Source organism: Lynx rufus, unplaced genomic scaffold, assembly GCF_022079265.1.
Source record: "Lynx rufus isolate CCGP_SWC_20201006 ecotype Redwood Valley unplaced genomic scaffold, mLynRuf1.p SCAF_7, whole genome shotgun sequence".
NCBI lineage: Eukaryota > Metazoa > Chordata > Mammalia > Carnivora > Felidae > Lynx > Lynx rufus.
Genome location: NW_025814889.1, coordinates 104252960 through 104270438, shown reverse-complemented (window position 1 = coordinate 104270438; position 17479 = coordinate 104252960). Strand labels below are relative to the sequence as shown.

Sequence of the window (17479 nt, the reverse complement as noted above, 5' to 3'; positions counted from 1 at the left end):
AATAAAAATCTAACAATTTTTATACAATACATAATCAAAGGGACACAAAGCATTTTTATTACTGATGTTTCTGCAAAGTGGAAATTGAGCATAGCATAAATCAGTGATTCTGCAAAAATTCTGTTACATAAAATCTATGTTGGCCCAGCCATAGCCCCTCATTCCTCAATCCATTCTCATCACTGCTACTTTTTCCTTTGATTCTAAGGCAAGGTGCCTGGAATGTTAATATATGTTATATGAAAAAATATGTATTATAGGTATGAAATATATATTTCACAATCAAATCATTTTGGGAGGGGTTGGGTAAGAAAAAGAAAATAGGTTTCTTACTTTGGACCATTACTTGAAGATTTAAAAGTGTTAAAGAAAATCAAGAATTCCCAAAAGAGGAATTACTATATGTAATATTTCACAATCAAATCCTTTTAGAAGGGGTTGGGATAAAAAAAGGAAAGCAGGTTTCTTATTTTGGAACACTTCTTAGAAAATTAGATGTTAAAGAACATCAGGAATTCCCTAAAGAGAGTTACCATATGTAATATTTCCTAAACTTCTCTGCCCACATCCCCTATATGAACATCTCATAGATCTTATATTCTAGAGAACACACTTGGGAAACACTGATGAGGTAAAAAGAGGAAAGAAGTTGCTAATAGCAAACTTAGCGCTCTCCTCAAACACAGAATAATAAATGAGTGGATGATAATAAGAGGCCAATCATAGCTGTCTAGTAATTTAGATTCAGTATCTACTTCTCACTGGATCTTTGATAGGGCGTTACTTAGTTTGTACTTTCCTCTTTTTAATGGTTACCCTTAATATTCTTTAAATGTAATTTTATTTTCTTTTTGAAAAATATAACCCCTTTCTTATATTCTGTTGCTTTTTCTTTTGCTCTTTTAATACCAAAGACAGTATTTATTGTAACTAGAAATTCACTTTTATTATCACAACTATCCCAAACTTTTGACTTCAGTTTATTCCATTACCACCTCATACAGGTCATGAGGTTGATACAGTATGGAAAGCTGCCAGATACAATTTGGCAACTCATGTACATAACTTGACTCACACATTTTGAAGCCTTGAGCACATCAGTCTAAAATGAGTCAGCAAAGTTATTCTTTTGAAGCAAGTGAGGTAAACATTTGACTTTTACTTTTTCGATCTGTCTTAGGCACTGATCAGTCCCTGGTGTACTAGATTGTGACTTTGGAAATCTGATCTCATCCACATAAAAAGTATTTATTAACTGATCATGTGCAATTGACTTTCCCTATCGATGTTGCCATTTTCTTGCCCATTAAATAAGAATAAATCACTTTTCCAATATTTCCTCGATAAAAGCATTGAGATAATATTTTACAGTAGTTTGACCTCTACTGAAGAAAGATATTTTAAAGGCAATTGAAGTTGAATTTCATTACAATTCCAGTGTCATGGGACAAAGACAATATACCCACAAAAGAGTGATATTAGTGTCATAACAAAATACTATACCATAATGACTTTCACGTATTTTACAATGCCTTCAATTAATTATGTCTCATGATAATGACAGCTTAAACATTAGAAATATTAGTTAAAAACTGTACCACATTTTTATAAATAATATAATTGCTGCTGCAATTATGACCTGCACCAAATAAATTTCCATCAGTATTCTATTTATTGAGAATAAAAATCATGATAACGTAGCATTACTATTAAAATACTAAAGGAAGTCATGTATAAAATCTCACCATATTCCTTTGTAAGTTAGCTGAGCTCAGAAAGGTTCAGATTTTTCCATTTTATTTTCTATTCTCACAGGATCATTCAATGCTATGATATGTTTTACTATTTTAGAATTAAGTGACTCAATAGCTTAGTGGTTTTATGGAAAACTCTTCTCCCCTGGCCTCCTGCACATACACAAGCTTGTGTAAATACACACACGTGCATGCACACACAGGCAATATAATCCCTTTATAGTACTTTGTAAATTTAATCAATAACATGCTAACCACTCTAAGTTACCTAGAGAAAAGGACCCTGATTCCAGAACTTGCATATTCAGTGAGAAGCAACAGCCCAGACAATTGAAAAGTAGGAAGATCCTAAGATTGTGGAGATTTTTAACAAACAACATATACACCAAAAACAGTAATGCAGCTAAAAGGTAACAATAACTTAAAAACTCTTCAAAACTCAAATCCATTGATGTAATTTACCCTTTGCTTTTATTTCCTTCCCCCAAACTAAGGGGTAAAGTGTTTATTGCCACCCAGAACACGAAAGCAGAAAGCGATCCCTACAACGGCGAAGCAGAGATTCTAAGCTTTCAGCTATTATAATCGTGAATTTTTAATATCAGAGATTTATAAAACACTAACTAATATTTATAATGTGGTTAGTGATGGTACAAAGCATAGAATCCAAGCAGATAAATACCTTAAGATTAAGTTGCACGTACAAATTTCTACCACTTATGATTCATTGTGTTAGTTTTAAGGAACCATAAATGATAGACCCTGAGCTAGAAAACCAGGTAATATCTCAACTTTTCCCATAATCCCTACTGAGGTTAAGTTTCAGCACAGGAAAGTAGTGAAAGACAGCAACTTAACAAAACGAAGATGAGCTTAAACACTAGACCTAGATCTTTGAGCAAAATAATATTTGTTTTATTAATCCTATGATTTCGGTTTACCCAAGGCTTGGTGTCAGGGCTACGTGCAGTTTCTCAGACTTTGACATACACATTTTTGAGTCAACTGTAGTCTTTGCCTCCTTTTGTGGCTGGATTAGAAACACACCTGGTACCTTTTTGAACGCCGCTTCTGAGAATATCACCAAAGGCATGTTTGCACTGCGGTTCTAAGGCGAAGACAGCGACATCCCTTTTAGAAGAGTCCTGAATTTAATTTCAGCAGACAGGTGCAGCAGTGTTGGCTTGTTTATTTTGGAAGCGTGATGAAACTGGCAATAGCATGTGTTGAATTCCTACTATATGCCTTGTGCCTTTACCAAGAGATGAAAGTTTAGGCGTGCAACATCTAAACTTGAGACTTATTAAAACATAAGCAGTTCTCCAGGATATAATATTTAGTGAAAGAAAGGTAAAATGCAGAATAGTGCACATATCATTTCTACAATGCCATCCGTATGAAAATAAAGGAGGGGGCATTGCTTATACAATAACGAACCATTATACACATAAGATTGCTTCCAAGTCAGAGAAATTGAACAGCTGGGAACGGGGGACAGTGAGATTTGCACTCTTTACCCTTTTGTGGGTTTTGAAATATGAACCAAATGAGTGTACAAGCTTTTAAAAAATGGGCTTTTTCTTCCCCAAAGTCCCTCTCTCAATAGCTCACATTATCTTGTTCCAATTTTGAAAACATTACCGCTGTTTTAAAGCCATATGGGATAACTGCACTATGCCTTAAAACCTTCAGATCTATGATTTTGTGTTACTATAGCAGATTCCTTTTTAAGGAGTAAAAACTTACTTATAAATACAATCTGATAACTAAGAATTTATATCAACTGACTTGGCTGATTGTTTGCTAGAGATTTCCCATAATTCCATGGGCCTCACCTGTAGGGATATGCTGCCACCTAGCTCTCCTTTATCTTATCCATATCACCGGCTAATTTTACTCTAATCCACTGATTGTCAACCCTAAATGTACATGAGAATTGCTTGGGATGCTTTTGAAAGGTACCAGTGTCTGTTCCCCACTCCCAGAGGTTCTGATCTAATTGGCCTTAATTTGGGTCTAGCATTGTTGTTTCACTTGTCCCCTAAGTAATTCTAATCTACAGCCAGGGTTGAGAACCAATGCATAGTCCTTATATATGAGGCATTACCTGAGGCTAGGACCTTATCCAGTACCCACCTGTCTGGTTACCTTAGGGGATGAGCCTAGAATTTAAGATTAGCCTTTGCTGGGTTTTTTTCCCCCTGTTATTGGGGAGAATTGCTTCATCCTTTGTCTTGTTCTATAAACTAGATTCCAGATTGTACATACATATTAAGATTTATAGGCTGTCACACCCTGAATACACTTATCCTTTTTCCAAAGATGGAAAGAATAGCCCCAGGCCAGCAGCTCCTGTGTTGCCCAGATACTTCTGAAAGCTAAGTTTTAGTTTGAGGGTTTTATTTTGTTGTATCACTGCTTGAAATGATTATGTCTTAATCTTTTAGATGAAGGGTTTCTGACCAGACTTCAGGGAAGTTTATGACTGTTCTGATTTTTTTTTTAATGTGTATATGTTTGTTTTCCTAGGGAGATTAGTCAATATGATCAGATCCTGAAAAGGAGTCCATAACCAAAAGGTTTCTAGGCCTATGAGAGCCTCCCCAGCACAAGAATCTCTTCAAAGATTTTCTATCTAGCTCTGAGGAACAGCTTGGCATCCATATTGGTAAGGAGGAGTTATACTGTTACTATTTGCAGATGACACAATACTATCCATACTTATACACACTCCACCAAAAAACTACTAGTAGTAATAAATGAATTCAGTAAAGTTGTAGGATACATAAGTAATAACTAGAAATAGATGGCATTTCTATACACTAATAACAAAGTAGCAGAAAGAGAAACAAAGAAAACAATTCCATTTACAATGGCACCAAAACCATAAAAGCATAAAAGCCTAAAACCATAAAACTGGAAACCATAAAACAGATGAGAGAAATTGAAGATGCCATGATATATACTTTAAATATCCTACAATTTTGTTCATTATACCTCAATAAAGCTGAAATTAAAAAAAAAAAAAGATCTACGCTCTGGTTCGGTTCTTCTCCTGCCTTCTCCCAAATCTCTGAGAGAGTTAACCATCTGGGACCTTGTGATGAGGCTACCCTCCAATGAATAAGCCATTGCTTCCACCCCAGTCATAAGAGTCCATCTGTCCCACTAAAAAGATGCTTACTTCTGAAAGTATTAATGCCAAGTAAATGAAGCAGAGCACTGGAATTGGTAATTCTGCAGACCCAGTGCTGAGCTAATTAGGGACTCTGACATATTTACCACTCTCAGCAGTCACCAAGAGCATTTATCACTAGGATAGCTGGTAGCTCATGGCTTCTAACAGGACTGCTTTCGCCTCTGAATTCCTCCATGCTGATGAGCGATCACTACTATCTGTAGAAGAGGGACAAATTAAGGTTTTCTTTACTCGTAGTGAGTAGTTAGACTTTGCTCTAAGCAGAGAAATTAAATGGCTTCTTGCTTTTATTACGCTAACAGATTTCTGCCCAAGAAGGGAAGTGTGGCTATTCCGTACATACAATGCAGTTCAACCTGAGGTCGTACAAACCCCAGCTACTCCATACCATCCAATAATTTACCTAAGATAACCTTCAAACATTCTCACATTCCCCCCATGTTTAAAAACAAAACAAACATACAAACCTTCCTACGGAAGTGCTGCCATAAGGGTGACTAATAAAACCCTAATTCCAAACACTCTCTTCATCTATTGTCCTAGCAGACCTTTTTCTGAAGCAGTTGGCACTGATGATCCCCCACCTTCTGGAAAACCTCCCTTCCACCTCAGGATACCGGTTTTCTGGTCCTCCCACTGCCTAATTTTTCATTCTCAGTTTATATAGCTTCCCTTTCTTAATCTTTACCTCTGAGTATTTTAATCACCTTAGGAACTTGAATTATTAACTCTTCTATGTCTCTAATTCTGAAAATTTTTCTGAGTTTCCCAATATCATACAAATGTCTGCGTCGTAGGTTTAAAATCAACATTACCAAAACTAAAAATACTCTTTCCTGCTCCACGATAGCTGTAACTCCTACTATGGCAGCTCAGTTGGCAACCACCATCACATTGGCTATCTTAGCTGAAAACATCAGAGTTATTTTCAACTTCTTGAGCTCAATCTTACAATACCCACCTGACACCCTAATATCCTGCCTTTGCCTTTAAAGATCACTGATACCCCGGTTCTGGTCACTAGCTGGTATTATTCAGTAATTTCCCAATTGCTCATCCCTAAATTATGGCCAGAGGGCACTGTTTTTGGAGCCAGAGAACCCTGTTTCAAATCCCAGTTCTGTCACTCATGTGCCACTGGTAAATTATTTAATGTCTCTGATCCTTGGTTTCTAGAGCTGTAAATAGGGACTCAAAATATTTATCCTATGGATGTATGGATAGAAATAGTTAAGGCTATGTACATAAAGCGCTTAGTAGAGTTCTTATCAGGCAACACCCGATCAACAGTAGCTATTATTATTACTGGTAGTGTTTCATCCACAAAGCTTTCCCTATCTACTTTAATCCTAAACTTCCCTTAAGAGACCAGTAGACAGATTTTGAGCCTGGTGGGAATGCAAGCTGCCATTTTACAAGGTATGTAACCTAAGGCAACTTATTTAATTTCTTTGATCCTTATTTAGTTCTATCATCAGAAAACTGCATCAAAAGAAGTACAAAAATTAAATGTAGACTATTTACCATAGGCAATGGCTCAATGTAATTTCTGGAAAAAAGTTTTATATCTTCTACACTGTGTAAGAAATTTCTTAGGTAGTGTCTTGGTTTGTTTGCTTTCTGTCCTTTACATTAATCTTACTTTTTTCTTTTTTAATATAGTGTCAGTGTGTTCAGAGCAAGGAGTGTGTATGATACTTATTCTGTTTCCCTCTCAACCCCTAGAAGATACTGAGCTCACAACAAGCACCAATAAATATTGTTGATGGAGTCATGACAATAGCTGCACTTCCTTATTCCAACATAAAACACAGGCACACCGAGAGAAAAATAAACTCCGGAATAAGTATCTTTGAACAACTAGCCATGTGAGAAATCTAAAAGATGCTGGCATCAGCTTTGCAATCTTTTCCAATTGAGAAGATCAAATTATACAGCCTGAATTAGAGTAATAACTGTGTCATCATTTTTCTCATTCGATACATACATAAAAATACATTGCTGTTATACTAGATTAAAAAAGAAGAAAGAAGGAAATCATTTTCCATTTGATAAGGGGATAGGATGACTCTGATGAGTGCCTTTGAGGGTACTAGTTAACAACATCACAGCTACTAGTCATAAAAGGAAGCAACGTATCCCTGTGCTTGGAGGAAGCAAATCTCTGTCCTGAAAACAACTGATAATCAAATTAGAGAAAACAGGTTAACATGTAAAATGCAAAATTCTTGCAAAAAGAAGGTAACTCTATACATGCAAGCAATTACATGTTTAAAATGAAGCCTTGAAGGAGATAAGAATTCAGAAGGTCCACGTGTGGAACATACACCATAGGATGTCCTCACGGAGATTATAGGCCCAGTGCAGTACAGAAGTAGGTGACATGTGCATTGAAGGTGCGCTGTGGATGATCTAACGAATGTTAAATACAAAAATAATTTTAAAATATTTAAAGTAGTATCCTCAATACTCTCAAACATGAGATTTCACATAGGAAAATGGCTACAAGTTTTGATCCATGTATATAAAGTAATAATAATTATGTGTAAGATATGTGTGTGGTCATATTTTACTATACACACACATATTGTGATATTTCTTTGCAGCTTTCAAACTAATTTCATATACATTATCTTATCTGATTCCCTTGCAAATAAAGGAAAGTGTAGAGCTCATTTTCACACTAATCATTCTATGAAGAATGAATAGATAGTATCTAAACTCTTCCTTCTTCCTATGAATTCAGGAAAAGAGCACTCAGTAAGAAATTATCAAGCTGAATATTCTGAATTCTTTAAAGATACATATAGCTTATAAACCAGCAATGATAAAGCCCACCAAAAAATAGAAGAGAACGATTATACATGTTTGGATAATGGTGAGCCATTAAATGTACTGGTTTATTCACAGATGAAAGGCATCAAGGCTACTCTTCTTTCACTCCTGGTTCAACTCTGAAAGGACAGATCCTTGAGGGGACAGATCACTGGATTATTTTCCATATATGCTACTCATTCTTCAAAATCAGTACTAGCAGAATCAACACATCCTTGTGTGCTGATTCCTCTGCCTGGCTCTTAGAAGAAAGTTAATGGGCTCCAAAGGGAGCTGCCTTTAGTGCTCTGATGACTGCTGCAGAGTTAGGAGGATAGACTTTGAAGGAAGAAATGTGGAGCACCTGAATATTCAAGCATTACAATGACTGGATTGCATGGGAATGAACGGTTGGTGTTTATATTGTAGAATTTTTTTCTGGCAAAGAATAGATTCATATGTTTGGATAATGACAGTAGCTTATAATATCCAGCATTTATTCTACTATTATAGCCCGGCAACCTTTCTAAGAGCTTTTCATGGATTAATCAATTTAATGATATATGAGAAAAGTACTGTTATGTTTTTGAAAAGTAATATTAATATTGACAATTATAGATGAGAAAACTGAGTCTGAGAGCAGTTAAGCAACTTATCTGAGGCCAAACAAATAATACGTGGAAGTTTCAGGAATCTTACAATGGAAGTCTTAACTGCTATGCTGCCTCTCAAACATTAAAATTTTGGGGGGCACCTGGGTGGCTCAGTCGGTTAAGCATCTGACTTCGGCCCAGGTCATGATCTCATGGTTCATGAGTTCGAGCCCCACATCAGGCTCTGTGCTGACAGCTTGGAGCCTGGAGCCTGCTTCAGATTCTGTGTCTCCCTCTCTTTCTGCCCCGACCCCACTCACACTCTGTCTCTCTCTCAAAAATATATAAACATTTAAAAAATGTTTTTTAATTTCACTAATTTAGAATGAAATCTTCAGTAATACATTTGAAGAGTCAGTATCATTCTCTAGGCAAAAAATTGAAATGAATTCCAGAATTAAAATTTAAAACATGTTACCAAATAATATACTTATTCTAGAAAAAAAATTGATTTGGAGAAGATTCATGGAAGTGCAGAATGGGGAGACCATGTGTCAATCCTCTAGTTTCAATGATGAAGAAACGGATTCCCCAAGAGGTCGAATTAATTTGCCTACCGTCATATAGGTAGATAAAAGCAGAGGAAGATAAATAACACAGATGTTCGTATTTCCAGTCCAGTAACCATGCTCCTATACCACAATTCAGAATCTTAAATAAATCCTCTACCTCCTCTAACTAATTTATCGTCTGAGACGGAGGAATATAGGCTATATCTTCAAAGCTAATTGTTGAATTAACAGACAGCCATTGGTCCCGGTTAATTTAGTGAACATGCATAAGAGTTTATTGAAATGGCTTGCTGTTATGAAGTGTAGAGTTTGTGAAATGCAAACAGATGTAAAATGAGAGCAGGCTTTCCTTCCTTGAGGACTTCCAAGAATACAGTTATTACATAAAAATGAGAACTGCCATATCAAGATCAAGCATACTAACTAGTTTATGACTTAATGCCAAGCTAAAGTTAAGGAGACCATTATCTAGCATTCCATTCTAGGTAATTTAGCCAACAATAGTATGCTGCTTTCTTTTTTTTCTTTTTAAGGCAAAACCTATTTTAGTATATTTTGGTATATTTTTATGTACACATAGTTTTATATAATCTTCCTCAGATTTACTGAGGTATAATGACACATAAAAATTGTATGTATTTAAAATGTGTAACTTGGCGTTTTGATACATGTATACACTTTCTTGTGTGTGGGGGGGGGCGGTGAGAACACTTGCAATCCACCCTCTTAGCAAAATACAGTATTGTATTTTAAACTATAGTCGTGTCGCTATACATTAGATCTCCAGAACTTATTCCTCTTAAATAACTGAAACTTTGTACTCTAGAAATCAAGAGTAAGAAAACAGTGATATTCACAAATATGTGGAAACAACACACTCTTGAACAGCAATTGGGTCAATAGAGAAATCAAAAGAGAATTTTAAAAGTATCTTGAGACAAATGAAAATGAAAACACAACATAGCAAAACTTATGGGATGCAACAAAAGAAGTGACACTAAGAGGCAAGTTTATAGCAACAAACCCTGACATTAAAAAAGAGAGAGAAAGATCTCAAACTAACTTTACATCTCAAGGATCTAAAGAACAGCTAAGACGGAAGTTAGCAGAAACAAGGAAATAATAAAGACTAGAGTAGAAATACTTCAAATAGAGAATAAAAAAACAATAGAAAAAATAAAAACTAAGAGTTGTTGGAAAAGATAAAATCGATAAACCTTTAGCTGGACTACTAGGGAGAGAGAAGACTCAAAATAAATAAAATCAGAAACAGCAGACAATGTAACAGATGCTTCAGAAATAAAAAGTATCATAAAGGACTATAATGGGGAGATAGAGGTCTGTTGAGTACAGTTTTCTTGCTTAGCCACACTGCCGCCATTACAGAAGGCTGGGTTTCACAGCATTATTGTAATTGAAATGTATGTACAAGGTATACATTTGTACATTAGTACCCAAGGAGAGATGAGGAGAAAAGGGGTCCGGGAAGATTTCTTAGACCTTGAGAAGAAATGTTGGGTTTTGATTCTGCAGGTGATAGGCTTTTTGAAAAAGGGGACAGATACAAAATAGAAGACAGAAACCAGAAAGCATATCTGAGTATAACCATCACTTACATGTGCCTACACACACATACCAGGTTGCTAAAGTTGTTTGTACATTAAAGTTCCTACATTAAAGCAATGTTTGTTTAATTTCTCCTCTTTGACAAGACTGCTGTACCAAATATGTCTTTGTCTATCTGTTGTTGGAGTTAAGTCTGTGGGAATCAGTGCTCCATTAATAAAGTAAGTTTCTGAAAAGCACTATTTATTTTCTTCATCTCAAAAATAAGGTCTGAGTTACTCAGAATTGGTTTGCAGTCCAATTGGCCAGTCCAGTCTGGCTTCCCAAATTGTACACTTTAAATATGCCTAGTTCAGGGGTGCCTGGGTGGCTCAGTCAGTTAAGTGTCTGACTTCGGCTCAGGTCATGATCTCACGGTCTGTGAGTTCGAACCCTGCATCAGGCTCTGTGCTGACAGCTCAGAGCCTGGAGCCTGCTTCAGATTCTGTGTCTCACTCTCTCTCTTCCCCTCCCCCACTCACACTCTCTCTCCCTCTCTCAAAAATAAATAAACATTAAATATGTCCAGTTCAATGAATAATAATAAATCTTTGCTTATTAAAAATGTAACCTATTACCTTACTTATTTAATTTGTTCATGAAATTCTCTGGTAAAGATAATTAGAATTACTTTTTCCTCCCTCAGAGGGACAGGTCTTTACTTACAACTCAAGTTATTTTTTTACTGGTATCTTCACCCAGGCATTTATTTAACAAATATTTAGTAGGAACCAAATACATGCGGAGAGCAAGGCTAAGGACACCTATTACACACACATTCCAGGTTTTGTGTATTACTCAACTGTCACTGCAAAAAAATTCAATAGAAATAATACTTATGCTATAAGTGACTGAAAATATATGAAACATATGTATTAAAGTACAATTATTATTTTTTTAAAGGCTAGTAGTTGAGAATTGATGGTACGTAAATGTTAAGATGATCTCTTCCCTCTCAAAGAGCAGACGGGGGCAAATAAGCAAATTAAAGGGGCCTATAAACTAATAGGAAACTGTATCTGGGACACAAACCAGGAGGGAAAACATAAGGAACTTAGGAGAGATGACAAGATTTCAGCTAATCAGAGAGGTCAGAGAGGACTTCCAGGAGGAAAAGACACTTGAGCTGAGATCTAAAGGTTAAGAGGAATATATTTCAGGCAACAAATGGGCAAATTCCCGTAGCGAGAATGAGCACTAGAACAGCTTCTAGAAGGGTGTGCCTTATAAGGGAAGAGATTCAACAACCTTCAAGGGTTGAGAATCCAAGTATTAGTAGGACTGAAAATGGCCATCAGCATTTGGAAAAACAGAGAGGGCTTCTGGGAAGATGGTGGCGTAGGAGGACGCTGAGCTCGCTGCGTCCTGCGATCACTTATATCCCACCCACACCTGCCTAAATAACCCAGAAAACTACCAGAAGACTAGCAGAACAGATTCTCTGGAGCCAAGCGCAGACGAGAGGCCCACGGAAGAGGGTAGGAAGGGCAGCGAGGTGGTGCGCGCTCCACGGACTGGCGGGAGGGAGCCGGGGCGGAGGGGCAGCCCACTGGCAAAGCAGAGCCCCCGAGTCTGGCCGGCAAAAGCGGAGGGGCCGGATGGAGTGTGTTCTGACAGCAAGCGGACTTAACATCTGGAAGGTTATAAGCTAACAGCTCTGCTCAGAGAGTGGGAGGGCTGGAGGACAACGGGAGGGAGAGTTGTTGAGCCCCGGACAACAGAGCGCAGCTTGGCGGGGAACAGAGGCGCTCGCCAGCACCATCTCCCTCGCCCATCCCCCAGCCAAAATCCCAAAGGGAACCAGTTCCTGCCAGGGAACTTGCTTGCACCACGCAAACACCCAACGCTGTACTTCTGCAGATCCATCCCTCCAGCGGGGGGTGGGACTGACTCCCTCCCAGTGAAGCGGATCTCCAAAGGAAAAGTGAGCTGAGCCTGCCCCTCCTGCCCCTGTGCACCTTGCCGATCCACCCCAGCTAATATGCCAGATCCCCAGCACCACAAGTCTGGCAGTGTGCAAGTAGCCCCAATGGGCCACGCCACCCCACAGTGAATCCCACCCCTAGAAGCAGGTAAGAGAAGGCACACGCCAGTCTGATTGTGGCCCCAGAGGTGGGCTGGGGGCAGACATCAGGTCTGACTGCAGCCCCACCCACCAGCGCGAGTTATTCAAGACAGCACACAGGAAGTGCCCCACAGTTCCGCACCACTCCAGGGACTATGCAAAATGACGAATGGAAGAAGTCCCCTCAAATGAATCTCCAGGAAATAACAACAGCTAACAAACTGATCAAAAACGATTTAAACAATATAACAGAAAGTGAATTTAGAATAATAGTCATAAAATTAATCGCAGGGCTTCAAAATAGTATACAGGACAGCAGAGAATCTATTGCTACAGAGATCAAGGGACTAAGGAACAGTCAGGAGGAGCTAAAAAATGCTATTAATGAGCTGCAAAATAAAATGGAGACAACCACGGCTCGGATTGAAGAGGCAGAGGAGAGAATAGGTGAACTAGAAGATAAAATTATGGAAAAAGAAGAAGCTGAGAAAAAGATAAAAAAATCGAGGAGTATGAGGGGAAAATTAGAGAACTAAGTGATGCACTAACGAGAAATAGTATATGCATAATTGGTATTCCAGAGGAGGAAGAGAGAGGGAAAGGTGCTGAAGGTGTACTTGAAGAAATAATAGCTGAGAACTTCTCGGATCTGGGGAAGGAAAAAGGCATTGAAATCCAAGAGGCACAGAGAACACCCTTCAGACGTAACTTGAATCAATCTTCTGCACGACATATCATAGTGAAATTGGCAAAATACAAGGATAAAGAGAAAATTCTGAAAGCAGCGAGGGATAAAAGTGTTCTAACATATAAAGGGAGACTTATAAGACTCATGACCAATCTCTCTACTGAAACTTAGCAGGCCAGAAAGGAATGGCAGGAGATCTTCAATGTGATGAACAGAAAAAATATGCAGCCGAGAATCCTTTATCCAGCAAGTCTGTCATTTAGAATAGAAGGAGAGATAAAGGTCTTCCCAAACAAAAACTGAGGGAATGCATCACCACTAAACCAGCCCTACAAGAGATCATAAGAGGGATCCTGTGAGACAAAGTACCAGAGACATTGCTACAAGCAGGAAACCTACGGACATCACAATGATTCTAAACCTGTATCTTTCTATAATAACACTGAATGTAAATAGACTAAATGCGCCAACCAAAAGACACAGGGTATCAGAATGGATAAAAAAACAAGACCCATCTATTTGCTGTCTACAAGAGACTAATTTTAGACCTGAGGACACCTTTAGATTGAGAGTGAGGGGATGGAGAACTATTTATCATGCCACTGGAAGTCAAAAGAAAGCTGGAGTAGCCATACTTATATCAGACAAACTAGGCTTTAAATTAAAGGCTGTAACAAGAGATGAAGAAGGGCATTATATAATAATCACAGGGTCTATCCATCAGGAAGAGCTAACAATTATAAATGTCTATGCGCCGAATACGGAAGCCCCCAAATATATAAAACAACTACTCATAAACATAAGCAACCTTATTGATAAGAATGTGGTAATTGCAGGGGACTTTAACACTCCACTTACAGAAATGGATAGATCATCTAGACACACGGCCAATAAAGAAACAAGGGCCCTGAATGATACATTGGATCAGATGGACTTGACAGATATATTTAGAACTCTGCATCCCAAAGCAACAGAATATACTTTCTTCTCGAGTGCACATGGAACCTTCTCCAAGATAGATCACACACTGGGTCACAAAACAGCCCTTCTTAAGTATACAAGAATTGAAATCATACCATGCATACTTTCAGACCACAATGCGATGAAGCTTGAAATCAACCACAGGAAAAAGTCTGGAAAACCTCCAAAAGCATGGAGGTTAAAGAACACTGTATTAAAGAATGAGTGGGTCAACCAGGCAATTAGAGAAGAAATTAAAAAATATATGGAAACAAACGAAAATGAAAATACAACAAACTAAATGCTTTGGGATGCAGCGAAGGCAGTCCTGAGAGGAAAATACATTGCAATCCAGGCCTATCTCAAGAAGCAAGAAAAATCCCAAATACAAAATCTAACAGCACACCTAAAGGAAACAGAAGCAGAACAGCAAAGGCAGCCTAAACCCAGCAGAAGAAGAGAAATAATAAAGATCAGAGCAGAAATAAACAATATAGAATCTAAAAAAACTGTAGAGCAGATCAACGCAACCAAGAGTTGGTTTTTTGAAAAAATAAACAAAATTGATAAACCTCTAGCCAGGCTTCTCAAAAAGAAAAGGGAGATGACCCAAATAGATAAAATCATGAATGAAAATGGAATTATTACAACCAATCCCTCAGAGATACAGGCAATTATCAGGGAATACTATGAAAATTATATGCCCATAAACTGGACAACCTGGAAGAAATGGACAAATTCCTAAACACCCACACACTTCCAAAACTCAATCAGGAGGAAATAGAAAGCTTGAACAGACCCATAACCAGCAAAGAAATTGAATCAGTCATCAAAAATCTCCCAACAAATAAGAGTCCAGGACCAGATGGCTTCCCAGGGAACTTCTACCAGACGTTTAAAGCAGAGATAATACCTATCCTTCTCAAGCTATTCCAAAAAATAGAAAGGGAAGAAAAACTTCCAGACTCATTCTATGAAGCCAGTATTACTTTGATTCCTAAACCAGACAGAGACCCAGTAAAAAAAGAGAACTACAGGCCAATATCCCTGATGAATATGGATGCAAAAATTCTCAATAAGATACTAGCAAATCGAATTCAACAGCATATAAAAAGAATTATTCACCATGATCAAGTGGGATTCATTCCTGGGATGCAGGGCTGGTTCAACATTCGCAAATCAATCAATGTGATACATCACATTAATAAAAGAAAAGATAAGAACCATATGATCCTGCCAATCGATGCAGAAAAGGCATGACAAAATTCAGCAAACTTTCTTAATAAAAACCCTCGAGAAAGTCAGGATAGAAGGAACATACTTAAAGATCATAAAAGCCATTTATGAAAAGCCCACAGCTAACATCATCCTCAATGGGGAAAAACTGAGAGCTTTTTCCCTGAGATCAGGAACACGACAGGGATGTCCACTCTCACCGCTGTTGTTTAACATAGTGTTGGAAGTTCTAGCATCAGCAATCAGACAACAAAAGGAAATCAAGGCATCAAAATTGGCAAAGATGAAGTTAAGCTTTCACTTTTTGCAGATGACATGGTATTATACATGGAAAATCCGACAGACTCCAACAAAAGTCTGCTAGAACTGATCCATGAATTTAGCAAAGCTGCAGGATACAAAATCAATGTACAGAAATCAGTTGCATTCTTATACGCTAATAATGAAGCAACAGAAAGACAAATAAAGAAACTGATCCTATTCACAATTGCACCAAGAAACATAAAATACTTAGGGATAAATCTAACCAAAGATGTAAAAGATCTGTATGCTGAAAACTACAGAAAGCTTATGAAGGAAATTGAAGAAGATATAAAGAAATGGAAAAACATTCCGTGCTCATGATTGGAAGAATAAATATTGTCAAAATGTCAATACTACCAAAAGCTATCTACACATTCAATGCAATCCCAATCAAAATTGCACCAGCATTCTTCTCGAAACTAGAACAAGCAATCCTAAAATTCATATGGAACCACAAAAGGCCCTGAATAGCCAAAGTAATTTTAAGAAGACCAAAGCAGGAGGCATCACAATCCCAGACTTTAGCCTCTGCTACAAAGCTTAATCATCAAGACAGCATGGTATTGGCACAAAAACAGACACATAGACCAATGGAACAGAATAGAAACCCCAGAACTAGACCCACAAACGTATGGCCAACTAATCTTTGACAAACCAGGAAAGAACATCCAATGGAAAAAAGACAGTCTCTTTAACAAATGGTGCTGGGAGAACTGGACAGCAACATGCATATTTGAAACTAGACCACTTTCTCACACCATTCACAAAAATAAACTCAAAATGGATAAAGGACCTGAATGTGAGACAGGAAACCATCAAAACCCTAGAGGAGAAAGCAGGAAAAGACCTCTCTGACCTCAGCCATAGTAATCTCTTACTTGACACATCCCCAAAGGCAAGGGAATTAAAAGCAAAAATGAACTACTGGGACCTTATGAAGATAAAAAGCTTCTGCACAGCAAAGGAAACAACCAACAAAACTAAAAGGCAACCAACGGAATGGGAAAAGATATTTGCAAATGACATATCGGACAAAGGGCTAGTATCCAAAATCTATAAAGAGCTCACCAAACTCCACACCCGAAAAACAAATAACCCAGTGAAGAAATGGGCAGAAAACATGAATAGACACTTCGCTAAAGAAGACATCCAGATGGCCAACAGGCACATGAAAAGATGCTCAACGTCACTCCTCATCAGGGAAATACAAATCAAAACCACACTCAGATATCACCTCACACCAGTCAGAATGGCCAAAATGAACAAATCTATAGTCTCTATAGATGCTGGAGAGGATGTAGAGAAACAGGAACCCTCTTGCACTGTTGGTGGGAATGCAAAATGGTGCAGCCACTCTGGAAAACAGTGTGGAGGTTCCTCAAAGAATTAAAAATAGACCTACCCTATGACCCAGCAATAGCACTGCTAGGAATTTACCCAAGGGATACAGGAGTACTGATGCATAGGGGCACTTGTACCCCAATGTTTATAGCAGAACTCTCAACAATAGCCAAATTATGGAAAGAGCCTAAATGTCCATCAATTGATGAATGGATAAAGAAATTGTGGTTTATATACACAATGGAGTACTACGTGGCAATGAGAAAGAATGAAATCTGGCCCTTTGTAGCAACATGGATGGAACTGGAGAGTGTGATGCTAAGCGAAATAAGCCATACAGAGAAAGACA

At 37.9% G+C, this 17479-nt stretch overlaps 1 protein-coding gene and 1 long non-coding RNA gene across 2 annotated transcripts in view; one reads left to right on the top strand and one right to left on the bottom strand.

Moving 5' to 3' along the window:
* ACSS3 (acyl-CoA synthetase short chain family member 3) overlaps positions 1–17479 on the bottom strand; it is a 153590-nt gene that overhangs the window by 62318 nt on the left and 73793 nt on the right. The window lies entirely within an intron of this gene.
* Positions 1–17479, top strand: part of LOC124502265 (uncharacterized) — an 87834-nt gene that overhangs the window by 58305 nt on the left and 12050 nt on the right. The gene's annotated exons all lie outside the window — the stretch shown is intronic.